Source organism: Globicephala melas, chromosome 15 (genome assembly GCF_963455315.2).
Source record: "Globicephala melas chromosome 15, mGloMel1.2, whole genome shotgun sequence".
Taxonomy (NCBI): domain Eukaryota; kingdom Metazoa; phylum Chordata; class Mammalia; order Artiodactyla; family Delphinidae; genus Globicephala; species Globicephala melas.
This window is the reverse complement of record NC_083328.1, coordinates 5,454,129-5,467,273: the sequence shown is the minus strand read 5'-3', so window position 1 is coordinate 5,467,273 and position 13,145 is coordinate 5,454,129. Positions and strand designations below refer to the sequence as shown.

Genomic DNA, 13,145 nt, shown 5'->3' with positions numbered 1-13,145 from the left:
CTATCCTAGCACTGTCAGAGGTTCTGAGCCCTTAGAGCAATTGAAGTTCGAGGGTCAGAGAAAAAATAAGTTCTGCAATGACGTTTATTCTCAACACTTTAGGTTCAGTACATCCTTGAGCTTCGTGCTAAAATTTTTATTGGCTCTTTCATCTCAGCTGAATCAGTTATTCCCCCTAGAATCCTGATGTTCATACCTGGGACAGCCTCTTCCTTCGCTGAAAAAAAGGTGCAAAGAGACTGCATATTTTAGATTGCTAATCAGAGAGGAATTGCACTATTAACAGCTTCCATCAGGAAAGTATGCTCGTGTGTGTTCCAGATGTCCCATTGCCATCTCCACTCAGCCCTAGACCACACGAAGCGAATTAAACCCTTCATGTACATCGCCGCTTTTGTTGCAGAGATGGCAGCTTATTCCACCCAGACTCTTTCTTCTTTTGCTCTGTGATTCAGTCCAGCTAATGAACAACCCTTCTGGGTGGAAGGGGATAGAGGACATTTCCCTGAAACTTAAGCAACCTAAATAAATGAATTCTCCAAGCAATTCTTTTTCCTCTTCAACAAGAGCCAGTTAAACAATCTTTATTTCACTCCCCAACTCAAATGAATCCCAGCTGAGATTTATTAAGAAATATTTAAAAACCCTTAGGATGAAGGAAAAATCTTTTGTGGAAGGAGATACTGTGTTATGATTGGTTTTTAAGTCTTGCTTCCTGAAAACTACATAAAGTAGTAAAAGGGTTATGAGAACAAAGGCATAATGCTGTACTGCAGCCTTGAGTCTTTGGATTTGACAGATAAGGTCAATTTAATGATTAAAAAAAAGACTAAAAACCTCTCATGACATGTGAAAGCAGAAGAATCTGAGTCAATGTGTGATATTTTAGGTCAAAGCTTAGACTTCATTCTTCTTACTGTATTTCATATTTTTCTTTGCCATATTGGCACTAAAAAGAATTCTCTCAATTTCCAAACCTCATAACAAAATAAATATGTATTTAGTATGTTACTTGAAATTGCAGCTAACGTTTTGATGTTTAATCTTTATTTTTAAACAAATAAGCAGTATCATGAGTCCTGATTCGAAAACAGCCTAGGCCAGGAAGTATAAAGAACTTTGCTGAGGGCTATGGCAGGGGTGGGTGGTGGGGTGGGGAGATTTGCAGTTGAAATCAATATTAATCCTCAAATACTACGTAAATGCAATTCATGATGCTTAAAATCTTGCTGAAGTTTTTGCTTATAGAGTAAACTGGCCAGGAAATATTATCTCAATTGATAATGATAAAGGATAAAGACTGTTTTTGTTTACTTCTGTGTCTCTGGCACTGGAATAGTGCCTGGTACATCATAAGTGCACAATGAATATTTGTTGTGAAAGGTGTGTTGTTGTGTAGAGGGTCTGTATGCTTCACCAAATATCTCCATGAATAGGTAGTATACTAGTTTAGAGTAAAAGACTCCTAACTTCCTGAGACAGAAGGTTACCGATGGCCTAATTTGCTTCTGAAATCTTTAGGCAAGACTACCGTGTTGCAGTTTTAATTACAGTGGAGATTTGTAAGTCCAGGAAAAACTAGAGCAATAGAAGCTCTCTTAATTTTGATTTCCTCCTAGGGAATTAGAGAATGGAGGAATGGCCTCACCCCAGAGAATGAAAACCTTGAAAGGGCCTCCTTTGGAGAGAAGGATTCAAAACCAGAATAGGCCTGAAAAGCCTTTTCCAGTGGAATAAGCCTCAGCTATTCTCTCTACGTGATTGCAATTAACACTCCTTATGGAACCTCAGCCACCACCCAAGATACACAGACACATAGACATTGCAAATGGAATTTTGCAAATACAAAGCAAAAGGATGAGAGCATTCACTTACCTCCAGTATTGCTTGTACCCTGGTTGCCATTATTCTAGAGCTATAATGTTTACCTTAAGCACAATCTGTGGGTTGACTTGAGCTGAACAGGAGTTATTTCTATGATCCTCCTAACCCCATGCACCAACATTGATAGCCGAGATACAAAAGGATTGTTTGTCCTCTTAGCCCAAATTAAAAGTGACCCCCCTAAAGTTTTGTTGAATCATCAATGATCATTATAAGCACATGCCTTTAGAAGCCTATTTTGACAAATCTGAAACAGAAATGGCTTTGTTAAGAGCTAGCGCATTGACCTGTTTTGTGATCAGTATCTGAGCTGACAGATTGGAAAAGAATGATATTGAAACGCAGTTTCACAACATGCTTACTGGTGAAAGAAATGAAAAGCAACCAGGAAAGTAAGCAGCAGAATGAGGGGGAGAGCCTGACCAGTGAAATTTCACGTCTTTTCTAGTACCTGTAGAAGGACTGGGGAATATGGTTTAAAAATTTCTGGCTGTAAAATAAGAACTTGGAGGTAATGTCAAGTAGTTTAATGATCTAAAAGCTCAACCAGTGCCCTCTTACATAATGCCAGTTTTTATTCCAGACTGAACATCGTAATCTTTGAACATGACTAATTCTTTTTTTATTCTTTTTTTTTTACGTCTTTATTGGAGTATAATTGCTTTACAATGGTGTGTTAGTTTCTGCTTTATAACAAAGTGAATCAGTTGTATATATACATATGTTCCCATATCTCTTCCCTCTTGCGTCTCCCTCCCTCCCACCCTCCCTATCCCACCCCTCCAGGCGGTCACAAAGCACCGAGCTGATCTCCTTGTGCTATGCGGCTGCTTCCTACTAGCTATCTACCTTACGTTTGGGAGTGTATATATGTCCATGCCTCCTTCTCGCTTTGTCACAGCTTACCCTTCCCCCTCCCCATATCCTCAAGTCCATTATCTAGTAGGTCTGTGTCTTTATTCCTGTCTTACCCCTAGGCTCTTCATGACATTTTTTTCCTTAAATTCCATATATATGTGTTAGCATACGGTATTTATCTTTCTCTTTCTGACTTACTTCACTCTGTATGACAGACTCTAGGTCCATCCACCTCATTACAAATAGCTCAATTTTGTTTCTTTTTATGGCTGAGTAATATTCCATTGTATATATGTGCCACATCTTCTTTATCCATTCATCCGATGATGGGCATTTAGGTTGTTTCCATCTCCGGGCTATTGTAAATAGAGCTGCAATGAACATTTTGGTACATGACTCTTTTTGAATCATATTTTTCTCAGGGTATATGCCCAGTAGTGGGATTGCTGGGTCATATGGTAGTTCTATTTTTAGTTTTTTAAGGAACCTCCATACTGTTCTCCACAGTGGCTGTACCAATTTACATTCCCACCAACAGTGCAAGAGGGTTCCCTTTTCTCCACACCCTCTCCAGCATTTATTGTTTCTAGATTTTTTGATGATGGCCATTCTGACTGGTGTGAGATGATATCTCATTGTAGCTTTGATTTGCATTTCTCTAATGATTAATGATGTTGAGCATTCTTTCATGTGTTTGTTGGCAGTCTGTATATCTTCTTTGGAGAAATGTCTATTTAGGTCTTCTGCCCATTTTTGGATTGGGTTGTTTGTTTTTTTGTTATTGAGCTGCTTGAGCTGCTTATAAATTTTGGAGATTAATCCTTTTTCAGTTGCTTCATTTGCAAATATTTTCTCCCATTCTGAGGGTTGTCTTTTGGTCTTGTTTTTGGTTTCCTTTGCTGTACAAAAGCTTTGAAGTTTCATTAGGTCCCATTTATTTATTTTTGTTTTTATTTCCATTTCTCTAGGAGGTGGGTCAAAAAGGATCTTGCTGTGATTTATGTCACAGAGTGTTCTGCCTATGTTTTCCTCTAAGAGTTTGATAGTTTATGGCCTTACATTTAGGTCTTTAATCCATTTTGAGCTTATTTTTGTATATGGTGTTAGGGAGTGATCTAATCTCATACTTGTACACGTACCTGTCCAGTTTTCCCAGCACCACTTATTGAAGAGGCTGTCCTTTCTCCACTGTACATTCCTGCCTCCTTTATCAAAGATAAGGTGACCATATGTGTGTGGGTTTATCTCTGGGCTTTCTATCCTGTTCCATTGATCTATATTTCTGTTTTTGTGCCAGTACCATACTGTCTTGATTACTGTAGCTTTGTAGTATAGTCTGAAGTCAGGGAGCCTGATTCCTCCAGCTCCGTTTTTCGTTCTCAAGATTGCTTTGGCTATTCAGGGTCTTTTGTGTTTCCATACAAATTGTGAAATTTTTTGTTCTAGTTCTGTGAAAAATACCTGTGGTAGTTTGATAGGGATTGCATTGAATCTGTAGATTGCTTTGGGTAGTAGAGTCATTTTCACAATGTTGATTCTTCCAATCCAAGAACGTGGTATATCTCTCCATCTATTTGTATCATCTTTAATTTCTTTCATCAGTGTGAACATGACTAATTCTAAATAAGGGATTCATTGTGGAAATGGATCCTGTTCTTTCGGTCACTATGCCATAAATTGGGTGAAGGTAAATTATGTCATCAAATTACCAGTCACTGGAACACCCCTATCTTTAGGGACTTAGGGCAATAATAAATCAGTTCCCTGGATGGGCAAGTATGGCCTCAGTATTCTGCATATTTCTCTTAAGTTTCTGATTTCCCTAGTAATTTCATACTATCTTGTCAGGCTCTTTAATGTTTTAAAGGAATTTTTTAAAAATTGAAGTATAGCGGTTTACAATGTTGTGTTAGATTCCAGTGTACAGCAAAGTGATTTAGTTTAATATATGTATTATATTATATATAATATATATTAGTTATATATATATATCAATATAAAGTATAAATATATATATATATAAAAACTTCAGACTCTTTTCCATTATAGGTTATTACAAGATACTGAATATTGTTCCCCATGTTTATCTATTTTATATATAGTAATGTGTATTTGTTAATCTCAAACTCCTAATATATCCCTCCCTACCAAAGGAATTTTTTAAAACTGCTTTTAGTTGTTTTCAGTGAGACGAGTGGTCCAAATACCCTAGTTCCCTAATTCTGTTGAGCTCAGATTGTTCAAACTAGTTACACTAATAGGGGAGAAGATGAATGGATGAAGATATGAGATTGCAGTCCTTTTCCTCCCTTTCCTCTCCTCAAAATTTACCCAGAATCAAAAAAGGTATAAGTTGGAGGGAACCTTGGGTGTCATTTAGAACAACTCCCAGATTTCAGGGTTGAGAATATTGAAATCCAGAAAGATAAAGGGTCTAACCTGAAGCAATATAGTTAATTTTGGTGCAGTTTGAACAAGGAACTTCTGACTTTTCATCCAGCATGTTCCCCACCTCATCTTGATTATTTCTCTCTCCGTCTCTTCTGCAAGGATGTATCGAAGACCAATTGTATTGCCTTCACTATGTCTTATCTGTGGACCACAGTTGTTTATCTTTTGGGTAATCTAAAATAAGCCAGTGAGGTCATTGGAGTCCCTGAAGGAGAGGAGAAAGAAAGGGGGCAGAAAAAAATGTTTGATGACATAATACCCTAAAAGTTTCCAAAACTGATGAAAACTATAAACTCATAGATCCAAGAAGCTAAGAATCCCAGGCACAATAAACATGAATAAAATTACACCAAGACACATCATAATCAAATTTCTTAAAACCAGTGATAAAGAGGAAAATCTTTAAAATATCTAGAACATCTTTAAATAACTGATAGAAAATCTGTCAGTCTAGAATTCTATAACCCAATGAAGATATCTTTCAAAAATTAAAGAAAAATGTAGACTTTTTCAGATATTCAGAGCCACAAATAATTATCACCAGTGGACCTCAGTATAAGAAATATTAAAGGAAATCTTTAGGCATAAGAAAAATTATACCAGGTGGATATATGGATATAAATGAAGGAATAATGGACACCAGAAACGGTAACTACATAGACTACCTGATTGTCTGTGGAGAAAATCCTATGGAATCTACAAAAAAGCTGTTAGAACTAATAAGTGAGTTTAAGAAGATTTTAGGATTCAAGATCAACATATACCAATCTGTAGTATTTCTGTATACTAGCAGCAATTAGGAATTAAAATTTTTAAATTTATAAGAGCACCAAAAATATGGAACATTTAGAAATATCTACCAAAAGATGTACAAGACTAGTACACTAAAAACTACAAAATATTGCTGAGAAAAAATTAAAGAAGACCTAAGTAAATGGAGAAATATGCCATGTTTGTGGACTAGGAGACTCACCATTGTTAAGATGTCAGTTCTCCCAGGTTTGACCTGTAGATTCAGTGCAATCCTAATCAAAATTCTAACAAGATATTTTGTATAAACCGGTAATTTATCAATACTTCGAAAATTCATATGAGATTCAAAGGACCTATAACAGCCAAAACACTTTAGAAAAAAAGAACAAAGTTAGAGGAATTACATTACCTAAGTTCTTATTTTAAAGCTGCAAGCAATCAGGATAATGTGGTTTTGGAGTAGTGCTAGGTAAATAGATCAGTGGAACGGAATAGAGAGTCCAGAAGTAGACCCCACATATATAGTCAATTGATTTTTTTTTTTTTTTTTTGCGGTACGCGGGCCTCTCACTGTTGTGGCCTCTCCCGTTGTGGAGCACAGGCTCCAGACGTGCAGGCTCAGCGGCCATGGCTCATGGGCCCAGCCGCTCCGTGGCATGTGGGATCTTCCCGGACCAGGGCACGAACCCGTGTCCCCTGCATCGGCAGGCGGACTCTCAACCACTGCGCCACCAGGGAAGCCCGTCAATTGATTTTTTAAAATTAATTAATTAATTTATTTATTTTTGGTTGTGTTGGGTCTTTGTTGCTGGGCACAGGCTTTCTCTAGTTGTGGCGAGTGCGGGCTACCCTTCAGTGCGGTGCATGGGCCTCTCATTGTGGTGGCTTCTCTTGTTGCCGGAGCACAGACTCTAGGCGCAAGGGCTTTAGTTGTTGTGGCACATGGTCTCAGTAGTTGTGGCTCACAGGCTGTAGAGCGCAGGCTCAGTAGTTGCAGCCCACTGGCCTAGTTGCTCCAAGGCATGGGATCTTCCCAGATCAGGGATTGAACCTGTGTACCCTGCATTGGCAGATGGATTCCTAACCACTGTGCCACCAGGGAAGTCCCAGTAGTCAATTGATTTTTTGACAAAGGTGGAAAGTCCAGTGGAGAAAGGAAAGGTTTTAAAAAAAAATTCTTTTGATTTCCATGCAAAAAACAAAAAACAAAAAAAAAAACTTTGGTCCATATCCCACATAATATTAAAAATGGATTATAAATCTAAATATAAAGCCTAAAGCTATAAAAACTTCTAGAAGAAACATAGAAAAATCTTTGTGACCTTGGGTTAGGCAAAGATTGCTTAGATACAACACCAACAGCACAATCCATTTTTTAAGAGTAATACATTAGATTTCACACAAATTTAAGAACTTTTGCTCTTTTAAAGGCACTACTTAATGAATTTTTTAAGCCATATGGAGAAAATATTTTCACATTATAGATCTGACCAACCACTTGTATCAGAATATGTAAAGAAGTGTTAAAACTTAATTTTAAGAAACAACCCAATGAATAAGTGGTGAAAGATTTAAACAGAAGCTTCACCAAAGATATATAGATGACTAATAAACATATGAAAAGATGTGCAACATCCATCAGTCATTGAGGAAATGCACGTTTAAACCATGAGATCCCACTACACACCCACTAGAATGTCTAAAATAAAAAAAGACTCACCCCACCTAGTATTGGCAAAGATGTGGAGCAGCCTGAACTCTCATACGCCTCTGTAGAGTATAAAATGGTACCTCCACCTCTGTGGAAAAGTTTGTTTCCTAAAAAGGTAAACATTTGCTGAACATGTGATCCAGCCATTCTACTGCAAGGAATTTACCAAAGAGACATTAAAGCTATGTTAATACAAAAACTTGTACATGAATGTTTATAGCAGCTTAATTTTCAATAGCCAGAAAGTGGAAACAATCCAAATGTTGATCAATAAATGGATGGATAAGTAGCTTGTGGTAAATACTCAGCAATAAGATGGAATGAACTATCAGTATATGCAACAGTATGGGTGAATCTCAGAATAATTATGCTGACTGAAAGGAGCCAGAGAAAGAAGAGTAATACTCATGATTCCATTTATATAAAATTCTACAATGTGCAAAATTAAAGCAGATAAGCAAGGGGAATAGGGTACTGGAAAGGGGCTGGGAGGGATTACACATGGCCAAAAGGAGACTTCTGGAAATGATGGATATATTCATTATCCCAATTGTGGTGATGGTTTCATGGGTGTATACATATGTAAAAACTTAACCAATTTGCACGCTTTAAATATGTGAAGTTTATTTCATGTCAGTTATACCTCAGTAAAGCATAATAAAAAATGGGAGAAAGAGCATAAGCCAATGATCACGTGTACATCTGATGTAACATGAATAAACATGAGATCATGTGCATGAGATCACACTTTTATGCATATGGGAGTATGTAAATCTAAATAATGCAATATAACTGTACATAAAGGTTAACAGATACACCTGAGAAGCCATAAATGTGCATTTGAGATAACATATCACATGATATGACATTTGTAATGGCCTAGCATGGAAATGTAATGTGATTTTAATGGAGGAAAACCAAAGAATAAATTTTCATCCAATGAACGTTACTTTCCTTCCTCCCTCCTGAACTAATAGTCCTGTCTTATGACATGAGTAACCTATTTCCTGCTGTGAATCACCTTGTCTTATTACTCACTTCGACCTCAATAAGGAAAACACAATAGTCAAGCCTTCCATGGTTCTCAGATATAAGCTGGCAGCCTGTTCACACAGCACACCATTTGTTCTGGGACATTGCAGGTTAAGTCAAGAGGTTTACTCTCTGAAACAAAATACTCTCAGTAAAGCCACAAAGAAGAAAACACCACCTCTTAGAGAAGCACATTGGGTAAAGATATAGAAATTTTTTTAAAAAATTATTCTTTGCTTTCTGCAAGAGGCCAAGGCCAGGACTTGAGTTAGTACAAATCCACAAGGAAGCAAGAGATGAGCAATTCATTTGGACCTTGACTGATTTTTTTCAAGGTTAGTAAAACCGATCCTTAGAGAACCTCCTGACATAATACAGAAAAAAACAGTTACATAAAATTGTGAAACTAATATGAATCTTTTATACCATTCACTTTCCCTCCTTCCTTCTCTTTCTCCCTCCCTCTCTGCCCCCAACACATTCTTACATACACACATTCTTTTTGCCTCTCTCTCTTCCCTCCCTACCCACCCCAATACAGTAAATCTGTGAAAGAATACCTCTGGGTGACATTCCCTCATCTGTAAAATGAAGAGTTGTATTATCGCTAAGGCCCATGAGAGAGCATCCAGCTTGGAAATGGTGTGAGGCATACTGTTAAGTTGATCACTGGGGTTCTAGCAAAGGTCATATTTTAAGGCACAAACTAAAAACTTCCATGATATTGTGCTATATGATGTCAGAAAGTTGAAGAATTTTAAACGTTTAGTAACTCAACCTGTTTTTAAGATCTGAGTGACATCAGAGAGCTGGTTTAACTGATTTTTTAAATGGATTAAAATCATATCTGCATAAATGAGTCTCAACCCTGCCTGTACATTAGAATCACCTGGGGATTTAATTAGTCTGAGGGTGGGGCAGTGAGGGATTTTGTCATTGTTTCTGCTGCTCATATTCTTACACATTCCAGGCAAGTGTAATGTGCAGTCAGGGCTGAGAACCCTACATTTATATACCATCAAATATCAGGTTAAAAACAGGCCACAGTCCAAACCTCAGGTACTTGAGTATTTGGATCTTGCTGGCTTTGTGTACATCCAGCCTGAATCTGAGACTACATCTGGGAGTTAGGTCTATTTCTTCCCTGAAACCCATGCCCACCATCCCCTGGGTGGATCACACAGGTCACTGTGAATAAAAAGTCAGTTTGTGTGAAGCAAATATATTTTCAATATTTTAAAAACTTCCCAAGTAATACTTGCTCTTTGTAATAATTCAGACAACTCAGGGGTAAGTAAATTATAAAATAATAGTGTTCCCCCTCCCCCTCCTCTCTAACACAATTCCCCTGATATAAGTAGTAATTAGTGTCAATGGTGGGGAGTACATCCTTCCATACTGTGTATTAAAATACACATGCAAGCATGTACAAATAGATGAATTCATACATCATGGTTTTGTTCTTTTTTCTTTCTTTGTCGTATACAGAAAATAGACATCCTTGTTTTTTTTTCCTGTCGTGTGCTTTATTCACTTAATCTACATCATGAGAGTTCAGTAAAACCTGGTGGATTAAATATCCTCCTGCAACCTCACTTAAAATGGCAGCAGAGGGACTAAAAAGGACATGAGCTGCAAGGATAAGAGAACAGCAAAAGAGACGAGAACAATAAAATCTCGGGACTGGAAAGCAGATGGGGGAGCTGCAACTGTCTTAGGAAACCAGAGAAGTGAAAACTAGACATTGGAGAAAGGCCCCAGACTTGGCTGCCTTCCAGTACAAAACCTCAGGCTGCGGAACTGGGGGCCCAGGTACTTCTGCACGTGGGTGTGAAGGTGATGCTAGAAACTGGAAGCCTGGCCGCAAGTCTGCACAAGAAGCTCTGGGTACTCAGATTCCCTTCCCCACCCTGAACAACCAGGTGGCCGTTCTCTACAAGGCAGTGGAGCAATGCCTTCAAAATTCTGAGAAAAAAAATTGTTACCAGCCTAGAAATCCACCTAGCATAAGGATAGACTAAAGAATGGTTGAAATCCATTGGCTAATACCCAAGTGAATGAGGAATACACACACTTTATTCTGAAAGTCAATAACACTATGCATTTTGTTAAGGCAAGAGCGTGAATTAAGCTCACAGTGAAGCTGGCCTCACATCCACTTTGCAGGGGATTCTGTTGTTTTCTGTCTTCATGTAGCCAGTGTTTCTCATAATGTGAAGAATAACTGTGTTAAATTGTGAATGTGATGCTGAAAAAGAAAGCCCACAGCCAGCAGTGGCTTTGTATAGAGTTGAAGAATTCAGGCTTCAGATTAAGCAACCTGTGTTCAAACCCTGGCTGCATCACTACCAGTCTGTAACTTGGAGCCAAGTACCTAACTGCTTAGATTTAATTTCCTCTCCTGTAAGATGGAACTAATTAATATCTTCTCATCGGGTTGTTTTGAGGATTAGACGAAATACTCTCTGTTTATTAAGTGGAGGGCATGGTACCTGGTAAAGAGCACCACTCACTAATTATTATTATTATTAGTAGTAATAGTAGTAGTAATACTAGACTAGTAATACTAGTACTAGTAGTAGTAGTGGTAGCAACAAAAATGAAGAGGTCTAATAAAGTGATATCATCGACCAAAACGTGGCTCATAAATGCCAAGGACTTGTACATGTTCAGCGTTCAGTTTGCCCTTTACTATACCAATACTCTGTCAAAAAAGAATCCTATTTCTTATTTTTCTTTCATCCGTAGTGAGATGGATTTTTCATTCTACACATGGCCTTTTGGGAAAAGGCCTAATGGCTTACATCTCTATCTGTAACTATATCTGAAACACAGCTTCAAGGTTTGAAAGCCTTCTCTTATCTCCTTCTCATTGTTAACATATTTAAGAGTATCTGGAAAGATTCAAGTTCACAGTTTATAGGGGATACCAGGCAAATATAGTAAGAGAAGGGCAGAGAGTGGACATGGGTTCAGAAGAGGATTCCATACATTCATGGCAATTCATGGCTTTGGAGGTTGTCCATTACTGCGTTGCAACACTGTAAACATCGCGAACCAAATACCCGGTTAATGTCGTGGAAGCAATTCAGATCCGAAAGTCTGTTGTCAAGACATAACAAAAACACCCCAAATAAGAGTGAGCACATCGAAGCATGTGGTTTTCTATTGGCTTAGTATCTGGCACCCTGGTGTAAGAAGAGGATTCCACCTCCGCCAGACCAGAGGCACATTCTGAGATGGCCATAGCAGGGCATAGCTGTTGTCCTCCATGGGGTCAGGGCCTGAGAGGCTGGGAATGGCCACAGACAAGAGAGGTGATATCCCTGCTCTTTCAATGGATTTCTACACCCTTACGCCATAGAGGGAGGTGGAAAGGCTGCCTCCAGGGATCTGTGCATGGGTTTGTCCACGTCAGTTTGGCATCTCTACCTACTTATCCCCCCCCCATAAAACACCCACCAGGCATCACTCCCAGTCTCAAGTTATCATTCTTAAAAGACACAGACACACAACAAAAACTGCTGAAAGGAACACGCACGCACATGCACGCACGTGCGCGCACACACACACATACCCCTCTTCTAACTCACAGCACTTTAAAACATATGCAGAATTTTCTTAGCTGTTTTGCCATTTGATACCCATAACAACCCTGCATGGGGGTACTTTCTTTCTTAGAGATGAGGAAGCCAAAGAGTTTGTAAATGGCTGTACAAGATCCCATAATTAGTAAGTTGTGGAGCCAGCATTAGAAGCCACATTTCTAGAAATGGCATGCCTTTTCCACAATGCCATACTGCTGCTTCTAAAATAATATGAATAATAGCATATATTTATTGAGTACTTACTGTGTGCCAAGTATGGTTCTAAGCACTTCACATAAAAGTTATTTAATCCTTATAACAATCCAGTTTTACAGGGAAGGAAACTGGGGCACAGAGGAATCGATTTTTTTCTTCAAGATAATAGTTGGCTGTCCAGAGAGGTTAGATCACATTACAGGGGTTCAGCTCTCTCAAAGACCCCACCTTGAGTTTCTTTATTTTTTTTACTAAAGGCCAAGGTATTTTGCCAAATTATTTATGTCCTTTCAGTAACTGAAGGACCTGTTAGCATGCTAACGCCACTTAGATACCTACTCTGGATGCCTCTGAGGCTGTGTGGGGCTATTCTGAGGAGCAACTCCAGCCAGAAAAATGTGATCCCTATGTTTAGTGCCCCCCCCCCACCTTTGTTGATGAGGCGAGGAGGTGATGTGACTACCCAGGTCCTCTCAAAGTGATGGATGTGCTCATTTTTGCCTTTGTCCACATGCCTGCTTCCTGCCTTGTAAAGTGTTTCCTATGTCCTTACGTTCATGTCATCTAGGCCTCGGGGACACCTCTGATTCCAGTGTTGCAGCCTCCATGCCTCGGTCTGTGCACACATCCTGCATTATTTCAGAGACTTCCAC

General features: G+C 38.6%; 1 long non-coding RNA gene across 2 annotated transcripts in view; it reads left to right on the top strand.

Annotated features, from left to right (window-relative positions):
• Positions 1-13,145, top strand: part of LOC115846804 (uncharacterized) — a 119,789-nt gene that overhangs the window by 6,620 nt on the left and 100,024 nt on the right. The gene's annotated exons all lie outside the window — the stretch shown is intronic.